The sequence below is a fragment of the Sinocyclocheilus anshuiensis genome, unplaced genomic scaffold, assembly GCF_001515605.1.
Source record: "Sinocyclocheilus anshuiensis isolate Anshui unplaced genomic scaffold, SAMN03320099.WGS_v1.1 scaffold343, whole genome shotgun sequence".
Lineage (NCBI taxonomy): Eukaryota > Metazoa > Chordata > Actinopteri > Cypriniformes > Cyprinidae > Sinocyclocheilus > Sinocyclocheilus anshuiensis.
The window spans coordinates 1,961,488-1,969,071 of record NW_015549598.1 but is presented as its reverse complement, the minus strand read 5'-3'; the positions used below and the strand labels follow the sequence as shown (position 1 = coordinate 1,969,071).

Below are 7,584 nucleotides of genomic sequence, written 5' to 3'. Positions count from 1 at the left end.
TGGGGATTCTTCAATGAAGGGCACTTTAATCTATAATAAAAATGTTATCACATGTACCTGCAAATTTAACCTTTCACCTTGAGATATTGGAATCATTTAAAGTGATTAATTTTCTTTAAAATCATTCTAGATGTTATTTTAGTATTATTTATATACTATTATAGTAGGCCTATTTATTAATGTCTTTATATATATATATATATATATATATATTTTATTCAAGGAACAATAACACACAATAAATCAACATTCAAATAAGAAAATAAAACGATAGAAGGACAAATTACAACAAACAAAAAACAATTGCCAGGGGGAGGAAAGTATAAAACTTCAAAACAAAAATACAAGATATACATACATACATACACACACTTGTACGTATATATAAAATCAAATAAATATATTGTAAAGTTCACAAACTTTCAAAGTTCTTACAGCTTTCTTATTCACAGAGTCTCTGATAGTCAATATATATAAATATTTCAGTCAACAAAACCATAAAATTGGGTTACCTATTTATTAATGTCATTTTTGTTACATGATTTTGACATTTTTCATTAGTTTTTAATATTTCTATTTAGCTTTGTTTAATTATATTTCAGTCTCAGTTTTAATTTAAGTACTTTAACTTAAACTTCACTTTCAAGTTTGTTTTTTATCTAATATTTAAATGTTATTTAAATGCTTTATTTCAACTAATTACAAATAATTGTGATCGTTTCTCACCTTTTTCAATGTATTTCAAAAGCATAGTGTAGTGATTTAAAAAACAACAACTTATTTGACTTTAGTTAAAAAAAAAACTATTTGAGGCCAGACTGGATTCCGGTTATGATAGACCCTGTAAATATGACATAAGAATGGCTGCCATTGTGGCTCTGGAGGATCATACTGTAATGTTAATCAAAGGAATTTTTTAGGCAGGGTGGAATACGCTTGAGCCAAAATGGCGCACTGTTGCTGTGTTATATAAATGTTCAATCAGGAAGAATTTGGCAGGCAGCACTGCCATTTCACACCTGGTGGATTCAGAAAATTTGAGGATTTTTTTTTTCTTTTCTTATATTTTTTTTTAGCATGAGTACAAACGTTTTTTTTTTATTTCAAATAAATGCTGTTCTTTTGAACTTTCTATTCATCAAAGAATCCTGAAAATAAATGTATCATGGTTTCCACAAAAATGTGAAGCAGCACAACTGTTTTCAACAAATGTTTCTTGAGCAGCAAATCAGCATATTAAATGATTTCTGAAGGATCATGTGACACTGAAGACTGGAGTAATGATGCTGAAAATTCAGCTTTGATCACAGCAATAAATTACATTTTAAATACATTACTATAGAAAACTGTTCTTTTAAATTGTAATAATATTTCACAATATTACAGTTTTTACTGTATTGTTAATCAAATAAAAGCAGCATTGGTGAACAATAAGAGACAAAAAAATATATATTTATAGAAAATGTATTAAAAATTTTATTTAAAAAAGCAGCACAACTGTTTTCAACAAATGTTTCTTGAGCAGCAAATCAGCATATTAAATGATTTCTGAAGGATCATGTGACACTGAAGACTGGAGTAATGATGCTGAAAATTCAGCTTTGATCACAGCAATAAATTACATTTTAAATACATTACTATAGAAAACTGTTCTTTTAAATTGTAATAATATTTCACAATATTACAGTTTTTACTGTATTGTTAATCAAATAAAAGCAGCATTGGTGAACAATAAGAGACAAAAAATATATATATTTATAGAAAATTTATTACAAATTTTATTTAAAAAAACATACAGACAAAAAACTGACCTCGAACTTTTGAACAGTAGTGCATCTATCAACATTTTATTAATTATGTTAAACCATTGTCAAATTGTTTATCCTGAATCACAGATTAATTATTTAGCACAATTATTTAATCAGTGTTGGCCTCATTCATGAAACACAAGCAGAACGAGTGTAAAACACTTGCAAAAAAAAATGTTTTACATTTTATGTAATTTGTTGTATTAGAAACAACTTACACAGAAATTCCTTCCACTTGCGTTTCATGAATGAGGCCCGCTGTGTTCAGGGACATGTTTTTCACACGGGCAGGTAGCCAAAGTGTCTTTAAATCATGAATTAGAAGAGCAGCAGTGTCTGCTGTCCTCTATAAAGCAGCAGGCAGTGAAAGGACTGGTTCAGACTGCTGCAAACCTCACAATAGAGAGATCAGAGAAGGTGAACTCAACTTCTCTCAAACCCTTGTATGCTTAAATATCAACTGCACTCTCAATTTATTTCATTTTTGATCTCATTTTCTCTGGAATAACATGCACGATAAATCGTTCACAATAAGACCAGGAATGTGAATTAAAAAGTAAATTTGGTGACTGAGTGCTGCCTCAGATCCAGCAAAAAGGAACAGCAGTAGTTTAGCTGTGAAACAGATGTATTGCAATCTGGCAGAGACGGTGTCATGTTAGGGTTTGAATTCAGCTTCTGGGCATGAGGTGACAGAGACAGACGGTGTTCATCAGCCTGATCTTTCATCTGCTTTCCTGGCTTTCTCTCGCGCCTGCAGTTGCATGTTTGTGATTTGTTCTGATGCTCTTTTGCCTCTGTGATGCTATCACGGAAAGAGGCAGCGATCACGTCACCCATTTTGTTAGTTTATCAAGCGCTCGCTTTCATGCAGTGACATAATTGTTATTCCTCTCTCATTACTGTCCTGTTAAAAACGGCAAGAGAACTGCCCTTAAGACATTGAGTCAATAAAACAGGCACTTTAATACGCCGTGAGGGGATCGGTTCGTGCAATGTTTGTGCAACAGAGGGGTGGGAGTTGCATGTTATGTCTACAGATATCAAAATCTCTTAATATTATCACCATGCCTCACCAACATCTCTGTGAATAAAAGTTCTGCATGATTTTAAAATGCAAAGGTTGGTAGAGAAATCCGTGTGGAGGCGTAAAGAGATACTGTTTGTTTCTGCTCACCCCTCGTTGAGAATGGTACGCCCCACGCCAATGGCAAGAACATATCATGGGAATTATCCTGCAGAGAGAATAGAGGGAGGGCGGGGGAGAGCGACAGCGCCGGGACTAGACTGGAGCTGCTGAGAAAAGAACAATGGATCTGCAGTCTTGATGAGCATGACTGAACGTTAGTCTGAAGGTTTGGGGCCAAACGAAGAGCTGTAGGGAAACAGTACAGAATATTCTTTGTCAGAGGTAGAAACGACTGAGACAGTCAGCTGAGCAGGTAACAAAGAGACGGACACCAATACTGTGAAAAATATGAAAAATATAACTGTGTTAGTATGCTTAAAATAAGTTTTTTTTCAGCTATGCCATAAAAGAACCTTTGGTTCCTCAAAAAACAGCAAAAATTAACAGCTCTTAAAAGAACCATTAGTGTGAAGAGCATTTTATATAATCTAAATCATCTTTTTCCACTATAAAGAACCTTTTGTTCAGTGGAAAGGTTCCATGGATGTTAAAGATTCTTCATGCCCATAAAGAATTTATTTCACCCGTATATGACAATTCTGTCATTATTTAGCCTGTTCAGGCAACTCTTTTTCAATTGTTCTTTGTGATTACACTCAAGAAGCACTGAAGAAATAGTCCATACAACTTGCACACTATATAATTTGTATGACAAACAGACTCATATCTAATTTTTCATCTCCTGACACAAAAGAACCAATAGTCAACACTCTTAAAAATAAAGGCTGCAAAAGGGTAAGAATCATTTTGGGTTTCCAAAAGACCCTTTCAGTGAACAATTCTTAAAATAATTTTTTTTTTTTTTTCAAAAAATGCACCACATTTACTGTTGTTTGGCAAATTTTTGCTTGCAAAATCCAGTCATTTTAATAGGAAAGTCCACAACCTGGAATTTCACGTGACGACAAATGATTTCCCCATGCAGGTTTCATAATGGTTCAGATGGTCATGCAGAAAGCAGCTTGGTTCTGCTTTATAAAATGCTACTATATTGTCAATATACAATGGGCCTTTTTTACCTGCAAAATTTAGTTTTTTTTTATAGTGTGAAAAACATTTTAATACACTCTAAAAAATGCTGGGTTAAATACAACCCAGTGCTGGGTAAAATAGGGACAAACCCAGCAATTGGGCTGTTTTGACCCAGCGGTTGGGTTAAATGTTTAACTCAACCGTCTGGGTAGTAACCCAACCACTGGGTCAAAACAGCCCAATTGCTGGGTTTGTCCCTATTTTACCCAGCACTGGGTTGTATTTAACCCAGCATTTTTAGAGTGTAATCTTTCCACTCTTAAAAATACAAGTTCTTTACTGGTATTTGTATGGTTCCATGAAGAAACTTTAACATCCGTGGAACCTTTCCATTGCACAAAAGGTTCTTTATAGTGGAAAAATGTTCTTTAGTTTATTAAAATGTTCTTTACATGAAGGGAAAAAAGGTTCTTTTAGGAACTTTTCACTGAACCTAAAATGGTTCTTCAATTGCATTGCTGTGAAAATCCGCTTTTGGGAGCTTTATTTTAAAGGGTGTAAAAACAAGAACCAATCAAGAACCTTTATTTTCAACAGTGAAATCAGAATCTTTTTCGAATCTGAACATCTTGGCAAATCAAATTTGAGAATTTTGATGAAGCACACGATTTTATGATTTAAATTTCCATTTGTTTATCACACAAACCAATCAAATGACTTCATACTAGGCATACTAGAAACTTCCAGGCAGGTGTGTTGAGGCAAGTTGGAGCTAAACTCTGCAGCACACAGGCCCTCCAGGACTGAATTTGGAGACCCCTGCTTTAAATGGTCAAAAAATATTGACCTTTTTAATGATATTCTAATTTTCTGAGATGTACCTGTACACAGCGAGATAGAGAAACATTTTTATATAGTTTTTAAAATAATTGTTCTTTTATAATAAAAAAAACAAAACAAAATAAAACAAAATAAAACAAGAAAACAGACATTCTTTGAAAGACTACACCTGTTGTCGAAACTCCTCGCACACTGTTTGTTGTTACGAGGCCAGTCATCAAACTACAGTCCCCATCTACTGCAGTCATTTAACAATGTCACAGGCTAGAACAACCAACCAACCCCCCTCGATCATCGCGCGCTCGCGAACCACATCGCCCACTGTATGAGGGTCAAACAGCACTCGGCTATTATGAGCGCTGTCAAACCGGCGCGCCGCGTCAATCTGACCGCGGCTAATCTCACTGCGCGGCAGATTGCGAGCTAGAATGCCACTCTGCCAGCTCTGTCAACTCTGTCTTTGTGCTCCCATTGGATGAGCAAAAAGGACAGACAAAGAGTAATCTGACTGCTGAGAAAGACGTCCCCCTCCCGCGCACTCAGACGCAGCGCGGTTGACAAATCCATAACCTGATCATACTCAACGTTCAAACGAGCGTTTGGGATGCAGCTGTGCTTAAAGCGAGATAATGAAACACTGACTTGTCTAGGTTCTATTTGCGCTCTAAAGAAAGCATTTAAATTAAGCACGTCTCATGTGACGCGCGCGCATCCATATCCAGTTCCATTCCGTTTTCTGGCCTTTTTAAGTCAACATTGTTGTTGCGCGCCGCATTCCATTGCAGTGACTTCTGCCTGGCCTGAAGAGGAACATTCCTGGGAAGTGGCTGACCAACAATAACAGTCGGCAGCAAAAAGGGGGCAGGAGCGGTTTGAAAGAGCTGTTCTTTCCAGCCTTGTTCTCTGAAACACCAGCAACAAGAAGCTTTACCTCGTCTGCTGCATTTGCATCATCTGGAACAGCCCTGTTTAGCTGCTCACCGAGTCGGTTCAGGTCGCATAAAATAATCCGAAATGCAAATCATAAACTGCAACTAACCGTACAATCGGGCATAATTAAAACAAAAAGGCTTATCAACTTTTAAAAAGGAGGAGAAAGCAAGAACTGATAAAATGTCTACATTGAATGCAATGTAACTAAGTCGCTTTGGATAAAAGCATATGCCAAATGCATAAATATCAATATAAATGTGTTTTAGCATTAATTGTACCATTAGGAAATATGGCTAATAGTAAAATAACATTTGACCCTAAGTTTGTTCCATGTGCTTTGATGGTAAATCCGAGGCCAGTCATCAAACTACAGTTGTCATATTAGAAATGTAGAGTCACCTAAGGCGCCGTGTGTTGTATAAAGCTGCTGGATCATATGCAGTTCCATAACTCAGACAGACATTAACAGCCACATCAGAGGCAGAGGCAGCGATTGAAGAGGACATTCTGTCTGTCTCAATCATGCCACAGCCCTCCAAATTAGGATGAAAACAGAGAAAGCTGGAAGAAAGTGTGTCATCCAAGATATATGAGCTCTCAAAAATAGATATCTATGATTTATGCTTGCATATTGACTATATTTGAGGTTTGACAATGTTAAGGATACATAATCACTGTAATATTATAAAACTGATTCCACATTGAGTCAATATTCAGTATTTGCTGTTGAGTTTGAGGTTGTAGGGCCAGTGATGGTGGAAGTAGCAGGGATAATGAGATTGCAGCTCAGGACAGCAGGCCAATCATGTGATGGGTCAGACAGACAAAAAAAAAAAACCCTCAGGAAAGGACCAACCGTCTGACTCAAACATGGAGAGCTTTTCACATTTAAAGAGAGCTGTTGTTCCTCTTACCTGAGGCGAATCTCTGTCCATGGCGTACCGCTGAGGGCTTCAGGCACCAGTGAGCACAGGTTTGTCCAACAGACATTATGCAGACCTGAGACACAATGGCCAGTGGTTAGTAGCTGCAGTTTTGTGAACAGAAGCAGTAGTTTTTCTGGCCTTTTTAAGTCAACATTGTTGTTGCGCGCCGCATTCCATTGCAGTGACTTCTGCCTGGCCTGAAGAGGAACATTCCTGGGAAGTGGCTGACCAACAATAACAGTCGGCAGCAAAAAGGGGGCAGGAGCGGTTTGAAAGAGCTGTTCTTTCCAGCCTTGTTCTCTGAAACACCAGCAACAAGAAGATGTACCTCATCTGCTGCATTTGCATCATCTGGAACAGCCCTGCTTAGTTGCTCACCAAGACTGTTCAGGTGGCAACAATGCGAAATGCAAATAATCAACAGCAACTAACCGTTGGCACAATTAAAACAAACAGGCTTATCAACTTTTAAAAAGGAGGAGAAAGCAAGAACTGATAAAATGTCTACATTGAATGCAATGTAACTAAGTCGCTTTGGATAAAAGCATATGCCAAATGCATAAATATCAATATAAATGTGTTTTAGCATTAATTGTACCATTAGGAAATATGGCTAATAGTAAAATAACATTTGACCCTAAGTTTGTTCCATGTGCTTTGATGGTAAATCCCATTTCTACTGTTGTTTGCCATCCATTTTCCTACTCAGTCTGTCATGTTAATTTCGAGAATTTTTTGAGAATTCCAATAAAGAAAAATATTTATTTAATTTAAATTTTATTTATATTCTTTGATGAATAGAAAGTACATAAGATAGAATTTATTTGAAATAGAAATCGATGGTAACTTTACCATAATTTTTGATAAATTGTATTTGTCCTTGTCGAATAAAACAGTTTTATTTTAATTAAAAAAG

The 7,584-nt window shown here is 36.1% G+C and overlaps 1 protein-coding gene across 1 annotated transcript in view; it reads left to right on the top strand.

Moving 5' to 3' along the window:
- The first annotated feature begins 6,705 nt into the window (after window positions 1–6,705).
- The window catches only part of LOC107658647 (poly(ADP-ribose) glycohydrolase-like), an 8,341-nt gene continuing 7,462 nt past the window's right edge, over window positions 6,706–7,584 (top strand). Inside the window, exon 1 of the mRNA XM_016447290.1 lies at window positions 6,706–6,715. The gene's annotated coding sequence lies outside the window, so the exon portion shown is untranslated. The remainder of the gene's footprint in view (window positions 6,716–7,584) is intronic.